The following is a 15096-nucleotide window of genomic DNA, read 5'->3' on the forward strand; positions in this document are numbered from 1 at the left end:
GGGATCCTAACAGTATTGAGTGGAGTCACTGAAATCATATTACAGAATTTTAAAAAGTTGATTTATTAACTGACATCATTTCAATAATATTTTGGACCTTGGAAATGGTTCTATTCAAAATTTCAAAAATAAAATTTCTAAAAATTAAAGAGGCGTCCATATACATTAGAGAAAAAAACGAACCTTTTTATACTGATTAAGCATTTGAAAGAGCAAAAGACCGTAATTATTTGGGGGTGTATATTCACTCTAGTCAGGTTTTAGCCATATGTCTCTAATACCCATGTCACATATTTTTTATGAAGAATGAAGTGTTTTAAGTTTTCTCAAAGGTTTGCCTGCAGTTTCCTTCAAGGTTGTGTCTTATAGTCAATATTTGAAATTGTCACAATCTTCAGTTGGCATTTATGAAAATGTGAAATATTTTTCACTGAGAAAATAGCTCCTTCTACAGATGCAAATAAGCTCAGAGCAAATTCTGCTAAATGGAGGCTTTTCTCAGACTAATTTTTTTCACCTAGAAGTGTGTTAATATTTTAACCCAAATATTTTCATCCCAATTTTACCCCCATTCAGGTTTTTATCATTAATATTTTTACAGGGGCTCCTGGGTGGCTCAGTTGGTTGAGTGTCTGACTCTTGATTTTGGCTTGGGTCCTGATCTCAGGGTCGTGAGGTGGAGCCCCGATGGGCTCTGCACTCAGCAGGGTGTCTGCTTGAGATCCTCTCCCCCTCCCTCTGCCCCTCCCCCTGCTTACACTCACACACTTTCTCTTTCTCAAATAAATAAGTCTTTAAAAAAATAAACATTTTTTATTAAATTCATGAAAACAAAATCCACTGTGATCCTTTTGAATGGCTTATCACATTTAGGTGACACAAATCATAGATCTTCATTACTTCGCTGTATTCTGGTTCATCATATCGGTATATCCAGTTAAAATTAGGAGTGCCATCAAAAGATCACCTCAAGTCTAGTTCCTTCAAAACATCCTAAGATAATTTCAGAATTAAATCTTGGACACTGAGTTTAGTTCCTCCTTGGCTTTGTCGGGATAACTTTCAGCATCTTCCTTTTAGCAAGCCTTGTTTTTAAGAACTGCAATTGGCTAAAGGCTTTAAAAGCTGAAGTGTTTTGGCGCTTCGCTTACTGCTTTGATGAAAGATTTCCAACTGTTTTGGAACAGAACGCACCCAAACTTTACAGGATTCATCTATCATACCATTACGAAACAACTAGGTTGATGTAGAGAGTCGTTTCTCATACATTTCTAAAACTTGGTTGCTGATGACAGGTGGCAAAATAGAAGGCACCTATTATGGTGCTGATGTGTTTGTAATATTTTTGTACTTTAGTTTTCCTACTTGTCAATTTCTACATCTATATCTCTATCTATAGTTTCTTTTGCATTTGGTAGGATATAGCCCCCTTGTTTGAATTGGCAGTTATGAATTATGCATCCACAATTCCAAGTGACTTCCTCTGCTCCATAGATTTCTTGATTTAGTAAGGACAGTTGTTTTTAGCATCATAAAATTTGTATTTGTATTTCACTACAAAAACAATTTCGTCTCTCGTGTTAAACTTTTTACAATTTACAGTAGCATTCACGATAACAGATGTTTCACCACTGACCGAATGAACTTCACAAGCTTTGTTTGAGCCCAGGAAATAGATGGGGAAAAAAAAAAATCAAACCTCTATTGGAATTAATTGACTTTTCCGCATAAAACACCTGATAATACTAACATAAAACTGGAATCATTTAACTGTTAATTTTTTTTCTTCTGCTAATGAAGCCAACACATTGAAAGCTATTGCTTTACTTTTCACATATGCCCAGAAAATCCAAACTCAGAAATAAGCAGAATCAAGTCAGAAGAGCAATCTTTTTTTTTTTTTTTTAATTTTTTCTATTTACTTGAGAGAAAGCGGGAGCACAGGAATGAGAGCGAGCACAAGCAAGGGGAGCAGCAGAGGGAGGGGGAGAAGCAGACGGAGGGGGAGAAGCAGACTTCCCACTGAGCAGCGAGCCCAATGCTGGTGATCTCCTGGCAATCTTTTGACCTCAAAGAAAGGTCATGCTTCCTCAAGTGCTATGTTAGTGAGTCTTCCTTAGCTGCACATGTTAAATTGTCCCCGGACACAGCCTCGTTACAGTAATAGTTCCCATTTGAAGTAGTTGCTGATTTCTGCAGATCTGTGGCTGTGATTCGTGTCGTGAAGGGTGTCACTGGGGCTCCCATGGTGGAGAGCAAACCTCAACAAACATTTTGTGTGAGTTAACATTTCATCATCAGCTTTCTTGAAAAATTAAAATTTAGTGCTTCACTTTTCACTCGTTTTTCATTTTTATCTCATTACTGCTGAAAGGAGTATTGCAAAGTGAAATAGATAGCCATCAGTAAATGACAAAAACACTGTAACGCAAGCGTTTAGACCATTCTTGAGAAGGATCATTTCCCGAAAATATTTCATGTACACCTAACCTGTGATTTTCTGTTTCCCATCGGCTCTCTGACAGGTGTCTTGCGCAACTCTGGCCACAGCACAACCCGTCATCACATCCAGTGTCTGGTGGGGGCTCCACCCACTGAGACCAGGAGGAGTTAGCTGCCCTTAGCCGCTTGTGTCCAAGTATTCTTTATTTTATAAGCATCCTGCATGTTTTCCTTGAAAGGGAGGTGTTTGCTTAGGCCAGCGTTGTAGAAGGACAGCAAAGAGGCGGCTCGTTATTGGTCACCTTTCAGACTTAATCACATTAGGACGAAAACTCTCTTCATCATGGGTCATCTCACCCAGCAGCAGGCAAGACTATGGCAGAAGTCAGAAAGGCAAAGTGGAGTTCACCAAATTCAATCTTGACTGAATGATGCAAATTCAACCTTGCATCATTTTGATGCAGCTATTAATACTTGGTCTAAAAAAATGAGACGTCGGGGCACCTGGGTGGCTCAGTGGGTTAAAGCCTCTGCCTTCAGCTCAGGTCATGATCTCAGGGTCCTGGGATCGAGCCCCACATTGGGCTCTCTGCTCGGCAGGGAGCCTGCTTCCTCCCCTCTCTGCCTGCTGCTCTGCCTACTTGTAATCTCTCTCTCTCTCTGTTAAATAAATAAATTAAACCCTTAAAAAAAAAAAAATGAGACGTCTGTGCAGATGTTTAATCGCTCCCAAGGCAGTAGGTGTAATCTAACACTTTCACACAAGAGGTATAAAGTCACCTGGTTAGAGATCCCATTTCTCCATCTGCTTTATCCTGTCCTCTCTTGTCGGGACTGTTCTGCTAACGTTACTGCTCTGTGCTCCTCCACTGTTGACTTCCAGTTCCACTTCCCGTGACAGCTGAGTGAGCTTTTAAAAAATCTTTGGGAGATCACATGGCTGGGCAACACCACTCAATGGTCTTTCTATTGCTGTTAGAATAAAATCCGGCCCTTCCCCAAGGTCCAGGAGGCCTTTCATGCTCCCACCCTCACCCAAGTGGCCACACCAGATTTTAAGTCTCCAAGGGACCCATACCTTGTCTGGTTGTTTTGTTTGTTTGTTTTTTGCCAACGTAGCACATGAGAGCTGCTTAATAAATTACCTTAGAGGAATAAATATGGTCTATTTTGAGTTAATGAAAGGAAAAAGAGGGATTGTCTTGCCAATCTGTGGCAATAAGGAAAGCAAGTCTAAATCTCTATGTACTGAATATTGTTTTTCTCTCTTTCATGACGATAGCAGAAGGTGTCATAGGACTAAATCCTTCCCATTAGTAGAGGTGTTATGATGTCTAAAAACCATTCTGACGGTGCAGCCTCCCAGCCCCACCCCACCAGGCGAGTAAGTGTGCATTACAGGGAGTCTATTGTTTTCACCAACATTAGATCAGAGATTTTGTTTCAAGTACTCCTGGTGTATGAGAGGAGGAGAGGTGCCTCTCCGGTTGACTTGGGGGGAACTGGGACATATGACAGTGGTGGCAAAATACTTTGAAGTTGCGATTTTGAGATCTTGTGGTGTTCTTACACACCTGCTCTCTATTGGATCTCTTTCTAAAACATGCTACTGTTCAATTTTTATCATGAATGCCTTTCCAAGGACAGTAAATGGTTTTACACACTATGACATCGTTTCCATGGCAACTAATGTATTTTAGCAAAGAGAGACTGTTAGAAGTAGGCTAAAAAGGACAAATACAGAAATGGCACAGTGTAAAATGTGGGGCAATGTGTGTTGTAGTAGAGATGTTTTTTTCTGACTTCTTGTTTAGGAAAACCTGTATAACTAGATCTTGGCTTCTTAACTCCTACTAATAAAATTTTTATTGCCCCTAGTACTGTCTAGTATTTTGCTGACATAATTCCCTTCCTTGGTACTTGGCGGTGGGGGGTTGTTTACTTTGACATGATGCTCATTCCATCACCGTACAGAAATTTGTGATTTCATCCATCTTGAAGATATGGTGTCTTCACCTCGTGTTCTCGTGTAGCAGCCGCCTCACTGCTCTGCTGCCTTTATGGCTGTGTGTCTTGAGAGGCTTGTCTACACCACCTGTCTCTGCACAGGATTTGTCTCTGCACCTTTCCACTCAGGATTCCACCCCACTGCTTGATCCAGTTGGTCACACCTTCATCCTCTAAAGCTATTACAGTTACCTCTTTTGTTTATTTAGAATCTACCGTGTAATTATACATTTCGAATAATTCTACAAAACATGAAGCCCCATAGGACTAACATTTGCATAGACACGAGGGATCGTGTTACTCTGCTTTGTGCATCTGAATGTGCTTGGGTTATTTTGTTACATGATAATAAAAATCCCCTCTGTGCTCTTAAATAAACCCAAGGGGCAGATAGCAGCCAATTTCCTATTTAATATTAAGAGAAACCAAGGGCTAGATCTTATGACTCAGAAAGATAGCCAACCAGTCCATGGGCTGGATTATACCCTCAATAATTATATTTTGTTAGGCCACATGACGCATTTAAAAAAATTAAACTAACATTTTAAAATCAGGCAGTTTTATATAAAAATGGAGATTTTCCGTTTCTTTTGAAAAGAATTGGAAGGTCTGGCAAAACCGAGCCTGCATTCTCCCAGGACTGCAGCCTGCCTCAGCCATGCTACAGCTGTCCTCTGGGTGGGGGCAGGGCCCTTCAGCTCCCCCAACCCCACCTCACCTGCTTCGTTCACTTGTTTTACCTGCCTGGCCCTGTGGGCTATGTGGTATGTGACCCCTCCTGCACCCTTTCCCTCACCCAGTCCAGAACAAAGAAATAGCAGAGTGAAGGAATAGAGCAGGGTCCAACTGCTTCCTCCCTCACTGTGGACCAAAATTCTGTATTTTAGAGAGTAAGTTAAAGGTCAGTGGTGAGAGGTGATACAGCCTCTAGTTTGCACCTTACCACTTGAAATAGACCCTGCAGTTAATTGCACTAGGTACATGGTTCATATTGGGGTATGTCCCCATTTGCCTCTACCAGAAGTAGAGTAGTACCATGAGCTATGAGTTGTTACATGCAGGATGGAGGTGCGGTGCTAGAGGGTAACAGTTCCATCAGCATTGAAAAACTAGCCAGAAGGGGAAAGTTCCAATATCATAACGGGGCTCTGGATTTACAAGAAGCATAGATTACCTTTTCAGTGAGGTAAATAAATGAGGTAAATAAGCATAAATAAGAATAAATAAGAATGTGGTAGTAGGACAAAGGATATAGGACATTGGCGGAGCCGCATCACATCTTCCCAGGCTAGAATCCTCAAAGGCAATCCCCAACCACCTTTGCTGTCCTCTCACAGACTAGACCCTTTTCTTCAAACTCCTTCAGGAGTCTCGACTTGTTACCAAGGCCCTATGCCCTTCACCATGGTGAACGTGGATGGGTCACTGCACCTTTGGCAGGGGGCCGGGTGGGGGGCACAGGTAAGATGAGAGAAGAGGTTGTGGTTGCTGCCATCTTGAACTTTGTTAGAAGGTTCGTATGTGGAGGAGGACATAGGAGAATGACCCAGTCTGGGGCCAGAGTGAATGGCTAAAGGAAAATACATTTTTCCTGGGGAAACCAGGCAATGAGGAATACCCCACAACAAAGGGCCTTGTCTGAGCTGGCTCCTGTCTCCGGGGCCTGCCCCAGTTGTTGGGCACACAGGAGACTGTGGTGACCTTGAGCATGGCTGGTCCCAAACACTGCGCCGCGTGTCTGTGTGCAGCTGTGGAAGGCTCAGGAAGCCCACTGAGAGAGTGGGCCTGTTCCAGGCTTCAGGCAGGGAGCCAGGGGCCGCCCCTTCACCAGGGAACATTGAGGAGCTTCTGTGTACGCTCTGTATATGTCTCAGCTTTCTTTGGAGTTGTGGCAGAGTCTGGCCCTGCCTGGTCTTTTTTGTGCCTTGGATCCTAAGTTAATAACCGAAGGAACAGTGCCCCTGTTGACATACTTGATATGGAAGTTGCTGTCCGATGGCCGTTTCATCCTCGTTGCCATTGACACCACACCACGTACAGTTCTGAGGTTCTCACTTTAGTTGTGATTGAATAGAGCTATGATCGTTGGAGCAGAAAGCAGCCATTCAGATGTGAATAGACGTGTCTAGTAACATGCAGATGTTTTTTGGCAGGTTGATGAATATTTTAAATCTTTTTCAAGAAGTAAAAAGGGTTGAATTGGAAATGGAGAAGATTCTGTGGCAAGAGAAAAGTGTATTTCATTTCTCTCTCAATCTTCCTTTTCTTAAAATAATTAAACAAAAACCAGAACCAGAATTCAAATCTTGGATTTGTGATATCCCTTACATCTCCTTCTTCGCTTGGGAGTTGTGACTATGACTCTCATGTATTGAACCTCAGTTTCTCAGTCACATTTTTTTAAGTAGAAAGGAAACACTGGCTAATATTAAAAATAACAGTGGAATCTCCAGATTGGATCTCTGTCACTTATTTATAGCTAAAGACCCAGGACTAAATGGAAGGAAAGGTCATCTTCTGGTTCTCTATAAGCTATGTGTGGTATGTGGACACACCCTGGATTCATCTCCTCCCCCCTCACACCCCCCCACCCCCGCCATCCCCTGTACTTGCAGCTTGAGTCAGGGCAGCTTTGTTTCCTTCATCCCCGTCCGGGCAGTTCTTCATTAGTCACTCTGTCACCGCCCCTCGTCACCCTTCACCCCTCCGTCAGCAGAGCTGCTACAACCCTTGTTGTGCTCAGCATGGTCCTGGCCACAGACGAGCTGGCGTCTGAGCAGGGGAGACCGTGAAGCAGGTACTGAGTATAAAGTGCTGTGAGAACACTGAGGAGAAGAAATCTAGTTCTGCACAGAAGCGGGACCAAAGGAAAACCGGAGAGAAAAGGTGATTTTGTCCTGGGCCCCGACAGCGACAGCTAATTAGGGGAACCCTGTCCTGAACCCAGCAGGGTTGATGAGATTGGAGTGACGATGCTTTGTCTAGTGCCAGGAATATGCTGGAGGCTGTATCTATTTTTCAGCCCCTTCCTGGGATAGAGGCAAGTAGAAAAGACGCTGGTAACCCCAGGAGTGTGCCTTCCACTGGCTGACTTGTTAGCTGGCCTCTGCCTCAGTTTCCCACCTTTCTCCCACCAGCCTACCACCATCCTCTTAACTCCCTCTCTGCCCTGTAGTCCCACAAGCCTCTTGCCATTCTCTGAACATGTGGCTGATGCCCCACTGACTGTGTCTGTTTATTCCTCTGCCCTGGGGTAAGGTTCCTGTGGTGGGTGCCGCGGGAGACGTGCCCCAGATGGTTGGAAATAGGAGAGTGGTGGGGCTATGGGGATGGCTGCATCAAGAGAAAACCCACAGTTGAAGGCTTCTCGGTTTTATTTTTAGAGTTCTCTCTAAGAACAAAGGTCTCTGTGTATTCTCCTAAAGATAGAGGATTTGATCGGATCTAAATAGTTGGGAGTAGCTCGTTTTTGGCCAAGGCCTTGTTCTCTGGCTTCCATTCCTGCAGGCAGTCACACATTTGCAACATTCATGGATCAGCCTTTTCCACTGGGGAATCTGGGTCACTTCAGTCATGTTTCTCAAACAAAACATTAGCACTACTTCAGCAGGAAGAATAAAAGCATGGAAAATGCCCTAATGCCCACAAGCGCACAGTTGAATATAGAGTCAACTGTTGAAAGGGTCTGTGTAACCACATATACACATCTGTGTCTGTACAAAAACACACGCACAGGGAAGGAGAGGTCTATCTTGCCTTAAGCCTTGCAAACTTGAAACTTGGATATTCCAAAAATTTAGATTTAGAATAAAAATAAAATGGGATAATTGGTCAATTTTTAAAGAATGATTTTTTAAAGTTAAGACAAATAAAAGATACCTTTTTTTTTTTTTTTAAGATTTATTTGAGAGAAAGGGAGTATGTGGGTGCACCTGAACATGAGGGGAGGTCCATGGGGAAGGAGCAGGGGAAGAGGGCTGAAAGAAGTCTCATGACCTTGTGGTCACAACCCGAGCCAAAGCCAAGAGTTGGACGTTCAACCAACTGTGCCACCCAGGCGTCCCAAATAAAAGGTACTTCTATTCCCCTTAAACATTTCATGACAAAATTTGTTCTCAACTCTTAGAAACACACCCTTTAGTTAAGACAGAGATGCCTGGTTTTAAAAACAGAGGCCACTCTCCGTACTAGATAGGGTTGTCCTGTGAATTTTACTTTGTGGCACTTTTATTTCGCCAAACCAGATCTTCTTTGAAACAATGGAGCTGATGCCTAAAAAATATCTCGGGCTGTGCTTGCTAGGAGTCTTTGAAGTGAAAGCTGTGACATCCTTCTGCTTTGTGCTGCGGGATGATACATATATGTATTGTCTTTGTTAATTAACTCCATCTGTTTTGAAAGCCTGAAAGAGAGATTGGATGAAGCTGCATATATGCACGGAAGGATAATATTCCTTTTGCACTAGTCAGCCAGCCGCTCCAGACAGGTTTTCAGTTTTCCTTTTGCTACGAGTTGCCGAAGTGCTACAGAGCTGAAGCTCATTCTTCAAGACCCTGTTGTTGAACTGGGCATCCTGTGCACTTGAACCTGTGCTGTCTACATGAGAGAGGCTGAGTTTGCTTACTGCTTTGGGAAAGGGTAGTCATTTTCCAAGTGTGCTTTCTGTGGCAGGTGAAGGAATGCCTTGCAAGTAGAAAATTCCATTCTGTAAATCCGAATGACCGCCTTCCTAAGCCTCTTTAAAAAAATGTTCGAGTGAAGTCAGACTTCCACTTTATATATGTTCCCTTTGGTGAAAAGTTGGGTTTTTGTTTATTTATTTTTGTTTTTTTAAGATTTATTTATTTGTTTTAGAGGCGGGGAGGAGCAGAGGGAGAGGGAGAGAGAGGAACCTAAGCAGACTCTGAGCTGAGCATGGAGCCCAGTGTGGGGTTCGAACTCAGGACCCTGAGTTCACAACCTGAGCCAAAACCAAGTCGGTCGTTTAACTGACTGTGCCACATGGATACCCCTGATGAAAAGTTTTCATGGTACTGAATTACTCTTTGCTGGTTACAGGGAGGCTAGTTAAAAATTTTGGACGATGGGGATTCCATTTTTTTCTAGCTCGGCAGGGTCTGCATCCCCAGTGGGTTCGCCAGAAGCAAAGGCATATATTGCCTGGTAGCATCTCAGTTAGGACAGGACAGTGTGTCCAAAGCAAGAAAGAGCTGGGGTGAGGTGGGTGGCTAAGGTACCAGCCGTATTAGGCTGCTCACTAGCACATTCTCTCCCTCCAGCCTCATGCTGCTTCTCCTGCATGTGTGCAGTCAGTTCATGATTTGAATACCCATCTGCAGAAGACAATATATGAGTTTCTAATTCTCTTCCCCACGGTCATTTTTTTCTTTCCTTCATTCTGAGTCATCTTTGATTAAAGAAAACAAAGATGTTACTGTTAATTATGCACCCTTTCAAACAGTGCAAAAATTCTTTTGTGTGTGCGTAGGGATGGTTTGGATGGGGATAGAGATTTGTGATGGCAGTATGTTAAACCACGGACCAGGACGCGAAGAATCATAATGAAAAAAAAGTGTGAGTCTCTACTACGATAGGAAAAATCGTTTCTGCTTTTTTATTCACATTCCTCAAATCTTTTACTTTCTTCCCTAACACTATCAACATAATTCTAGTCAGCCGTTTTTATTCTCTTTAAACTATTAAAACTGAAGCTTTGTTCAAATAGCTAAAATTGCATATAACAAATGAGGTACCATAATATTGGCAGGTTGTAGGCAGAGCGCATGAGCAAACTGGAAAGCTGCCGTCTGCTCCTGGCACTTTAAAGAGTAACGTGAAATGGGCACAGGTGCCACAGAATCCTCACTCAGCTCTGTCAGGGGCTTGGAACAAGGTTCTAAGGTAATCCTGGGACTCGAGTTCTGTGGGCGAGTTGTTGCAGGCTGGTGGGTTGGCACACCTCCCGGAGAGGGGACACCAGCTGATGGGAAAGAGGGGCCATCCTGAGAAGGCTGTTTTAACAGTGAGGCCCACCCACAGTCAGACAGGGAGTGGGGCACATATGGGTTGGGGGCTAAGGGAAGATCTAAGTCAAGAGGTGAGTTGAACAAGACCTTGGAAGACTCATTTTTTTTTTTTTAATATGTCCCAACTGTGGATGATTTGTAGGCACTCAGAAGAGGGTGTGTGTGTGTGTGTGTGTGTGTGTGTGTGTGTGTGTAAGACCTCCATCTTTATCTTTCCTGACTTCAGAAACTCAAAATCTCGTGTTGGCCTCCTTTGATGGTGCAGGGCCAGGTCTTTGCAGTTGCAAGCCGGTGTTTGTGGCAACTGTGACTTAGCAACAATGATGTTAACGAGAAAAAAGTTGTGAGCAAGCTGATTGTCTGCAGCACATGGAAATTCTATGGTGGTACTTTGTGGGAGGTTTCCAGGCAAAGAGTGTTCGGTTCTCTTTTGATGTCTATTTTTTTTTTCTTCTACAGTTTTTTGAAGAAGCAGGATGCTGATCTAGACGTGGAAAAAGTAAGTTGACAAGTTTTGCACTGAGAGCACATGCCTTGTGAATTAGAAAGGGTGTCCCATTGGGACCCAGGACTTGGTCCACTTTGAACTTGGGATCGTGACTCTGAGTCTGTACGTTTCTAAGAGAGAGGTTGAGTTGGAGATGGAGTTGGTACATGAATAGAAACTCTTCCCTCACTTAGGTAGATCTGCCATTTCCCCCCTTCTCGTAGTTGTAACACTTGGTTTTGATAATTATGGGAAACATATGTTTTAGCTATACGATGTGTCTCCTTACCCCAGAAATAGAATGGGACAGCTGTCCTGTGGCTGATGAGCCTTCAGGGGCTGCTGAGGGGTGGGTAGCACTCTGTCTTCAGACTGGTTAAGGAAGGTCCTTTCAGTCCCTCTGTTTTTGTTTTTTCTCCACTCTGAGATGACTACTGCTTACCTCTGCCCTAGTTGTACCTCCAAATTGTAGTCACTGTGTCACAGGTCATTCTTTCATTCACTGAACACTTTTTGATGCTCACTGGGTATTAGGCACCATGCTGGAATCTGCTGAGACAAAAATGAATGTGACCGACCAGTAAACAGGCAATGATTATAGAATGTGATAGAAGTGTGCAGAAGGGGCTCTGGAAGCTCAGACTGAGGCTGGACTGTCAGAAAAGCTCCCTGATGGAGGGCATGTGTGAAGGAACCATGTATCCATTGCTTCTGCAAGCGTTTGCTGAGTCTTCTCTGCCTGTCCTTCTCTCGTCTCCCAGGTGCCCTGGGTTCCCATGAAAGGCTGGACTTAAGCATGTCTCACTCGCCACCCGTGGGATCCTATTCTGCCCTGGTCTCCACAGCCCAGTCACATTGCCTTGGAGGTAATTTTTCAGCAGTTCAGGGGCTGAGCACTCAGGGGCTCTACTTCATCGTCTAAGAATGACTTGGGGTTATTTCTTGTTTTGAACTTGGTGTGTAAGACGGGTTCTTCTCCCCGAACTAGAGCCATTCTTTATGCAGTTGCTGTACCTTTAAGTTGAGGAAGTATACTATCTGAAACCTCCTTCTAGAACAATTATGAGCAACCCCTGACCTTTGACCCATGTAGCCCCCTAGCTTCTGCTGAATGGACTGTGATCTACTTTCATTCGTGGCCTTTTCAGCTCATGCAAACCAAGGTGACTCAAGCTCTAGTCAGGGCTAGATTGGAGGGGAACCTTTTTAAAATCCTGGTGTGCTTAGCTTTGGCCTGTAGAAGCCAAAGGCTGGCAAAGATACTCCCTATGGGGGCGGGAGGCGTGGGGAGGGCCAGTACTGTGGCCCTCCTGGCCAGGCTGGCCCCACAGCAGGTTAGAAGAGCCTTTGGGTGCCTGGATCCACCTCGGGATGGTGTAGTGCGGAAGAGCCGGCATAGCCAGAACCCTGGGATGGTTTAGGAAGTGCCTGGAGCTGTTCCAGGTTGCAGGGCTTGCCCTGCCTTGTGCGAGGTGAATCTGACAACCCTGAAAGGGGGAGGTCTAGTTTATGGAAGAGGCGGGTCTGTTCATTGTGTTTTCAGTATAACCCAATGCCAGGCAGACAAGACGGCTCAGTAAATGGGGTGGGAAGCCCTGAGTGGAATGAATTAGAGTCTTGCTTCAGCTTTGCTGTTCACTTGCTCTGAGACCTTAAGCAAACCTTTTCTCTTGTGCAAGCCTCATTTCTCTTATCAGTAATGTGGTCCCTCTTCCAGGATCGAGTAAAATTCTTCATTTTTTAACTTGAAAACACAAATCACTTTTTCGTGTTTTCTTACTTGGTCCTTATACCAAAAAGGATAAAACACTGTTAGCCATGAGTGAGAAGGATGCTTAATAAGGCCCACCAGAGGTTGGGAACTCCTGGCAGGAGCAGCCCTGTCTATTGTCTGTTCCCTCATGTACAGCACTGGCGGAGGGAGTGTCTAATGAGGGAATTGTGACCGACCCTGTCCTGTGGGTTGGGTGTTTGTTTAAGTACTGAGGGGAATTCAGAATAAGAGATGCTAAAAGTGTGGTGGGAAATGCTTCTTGGGCTGCATGAATTTGAGCTGCCTGCAAAGGACTCTGGCCTGCTGCACCTTCTTGGTCCCATAGTTAATGACCTGGAAAATACTTAACTGCCCTAGGGGAGTTCACTATTTTAAAAGTTCTAATTCAAAAGCTCCAATTCCAGATTTTTTTTCTAATGCTGATAGAAAGCTGTTGAGCGCAGATGTATAAATTGTTCTTTTCGCCTGTATTTCTATATCTGCCAGGAAGAATCTAGAATAGAGTGTGCCTCCATTGTATAATTAAATGATACCTGCTGGCCAACCCAAGGGAAGAAAAATCACAGAAGTCATGGTGTGTTTTTTTCTAAATGGCTTTTTGAGTTTTCTCGTTCAGTTGAACATTTTTGTAAAGATAGAACTATGAATGGAAAATTAGCCTTATCTCGACATGTGAAAGCTCAAAGATAAGTCAACTAAATGCTGTAATTATTATTATCTATAGTTTATTGAGCTTATACTACATATTGAGTGCTTTCTCTGTGTCACACTTGACCATTGCAACAATCTTGTGAGGGAACCATGTCCCTTACCATGAGTTGCTTGAGGCACCACAGTAACAGCAAGGATTCTAATTATATCTGGGTCTAGAGCCTTCTCTTTCTCATGCCATACCCTACCTTAAAATTGATACAATACTTGGGATAATATATTTGTGTGATTTCTTTCTAAAAAGTTTTATGAGTGATAAAAAAGCAATGTTACTTTCTAGAGAGGTCTTCGCTGAGACTCCCTCACAATCCACAGGGTTACTGTGCCACCATGCCCTTCTTCAAAGCTACCATTGTTGTATAGTCATTTGTGCAGTGGCCATCTAGTATCTGTTCCCTCTTGAACTGTAAGCTTTGTCAGATCTGACTCCTTTCATGTGCTAAGCCTAGGACCTGACTTCTAGAATGCCCTCTTAAAATGTTGACTACAGGTGTGAGAGAATGGCACATGACCAAAATAGCGGATAATGAGAGTCCATGAGAGCCACCTTAAGTAAGGGGCAAGGTAAAAAAATCTTACTGTGTACTCCAGCAATCATGTTTCTTTTTTCCATCTATAGGTTTTATCTGTGGAAACCATGCTAATTAATAGCATTATATGGCAATAAGACAATCACTCCTTGGCTTCCTCTTCAAAAGTACAAAGTTTCAAGCAGACAAATGAATAGATAATCCTTAAGAATTAAGTAATCGTGCAAGCAAAGAAAGTCTAAGGATAAAAGAGGGAGGAGCAGTAAGAGCAGAAGGGAAACATTAATACTGCTTTGTTTTGGTCTTTTCACAGAATCTTCTTGAATTATTAAGGGATACACTTCTGAGTGTGGTTTACATAAATCACTAATTTAAATATATACAGTGTATCTTCTAAAAGTAAAACCCATACTCAACTGAATTTTAGAATATGTAATCAGATTATGTCACAAGGACAAAAATATACTTTTTAAAAAATAAAACTAATTAAATTGGGTTCTCTTATTTGGTAATTTAAATCATGATTTAAATGGGTTTGGTGAAAACAACATCTACTTTGGTTGTAATGACTTTCAAAGAGCTAAGGAGAGAGGTTTGAGATCCATGTATCCTCCATGATTTTCATGCATGCTGCGTGGCCTTTGTCTAGCATGATTGAAAGCATTTGGTACTTGCCTTGAGAGAGACCTGTCATTTTTGTAGTTTCAGTGAGAACCAGAATCCCTGTATTGCTATTACATTTGCAGGGTTTAGATGGCTGCCTTCCGGCCACAAATATGGCCATAGATCCTACTGTCTATTTGATAGCTACGGAGGGCACCCCAAATAAAAATTGTCATTCAAAAGAAAAGTAAACAGAATGCTTTAGAATGTTTCCTTTTTCCCAGTGAATTCCTTAAAATGTGTTCATCCATAAATGTAGAATGCACGTAGAAGTTGCTCCATTTTCCAATTTCTTTTGTTTTAATAAGTCCCAAGAGAAGTGATAACGATATCCTAGTTTCTTAATGTGGAGCTGACAGTTTTTGTAAAAAAAAAAAAAAAAAAAAGGGACACCTGGGTGGCTCAGTTGGTTAAGCAGCTGCCTTCGGCTCAGGTCATGATCCCAGCGTCCTGGGA

The 15096-nt window shown here is 43.1% G+C and overlaps 1 protein-coding gene across 5 annotated transcripts in view; it reads left to right on the plus strand.

Annotated features, from left to right (window-relative positions):
* LOC111158275 (FYN proto-oncogene, Src family tyrosine kinase) overlaps positions 1-15096 on the plus strand; it is a 209337-nt gene that overhangs the window by 17009 nt on the left and 177232 nt on the right. For 3 of the 5 annotated variants that reach the window (XM_022520199.1, XM_022520203.1, XM_022520204.1), the window contains exon 2: positions 10935-10974. The exons of 1 other annotated variant lie outside the window; for it this stretch is intronic. The gene's annotated coding sequence lies outside the window, so the exon portion shown is untranslated. Of the gene's footprint in view, positions 1-10934; positions 10975-11723; positions 11829-15096 lie in introns of all 5 variants that reach the window. One more of the 5 variants, XM_022520200.1, reaches the window with a different exon arrangement.

This window comes from Enhydra lutris, unplaced genomic scaffold (assembly GCF_002288905.1).
Source record: "Enhydra lutris kenyoni isolate GAN:26980312 unplaced genomic scaffold, ASM228890v2 scaffoldscaffold58, whole genome shotgun sequence".
Taxonomy (NCBI): Eukaryota; Metazoa; Chordata; class Mammalia; order Carnivora; family Mustelidae; genus Enhydra; species Enhydra lutris.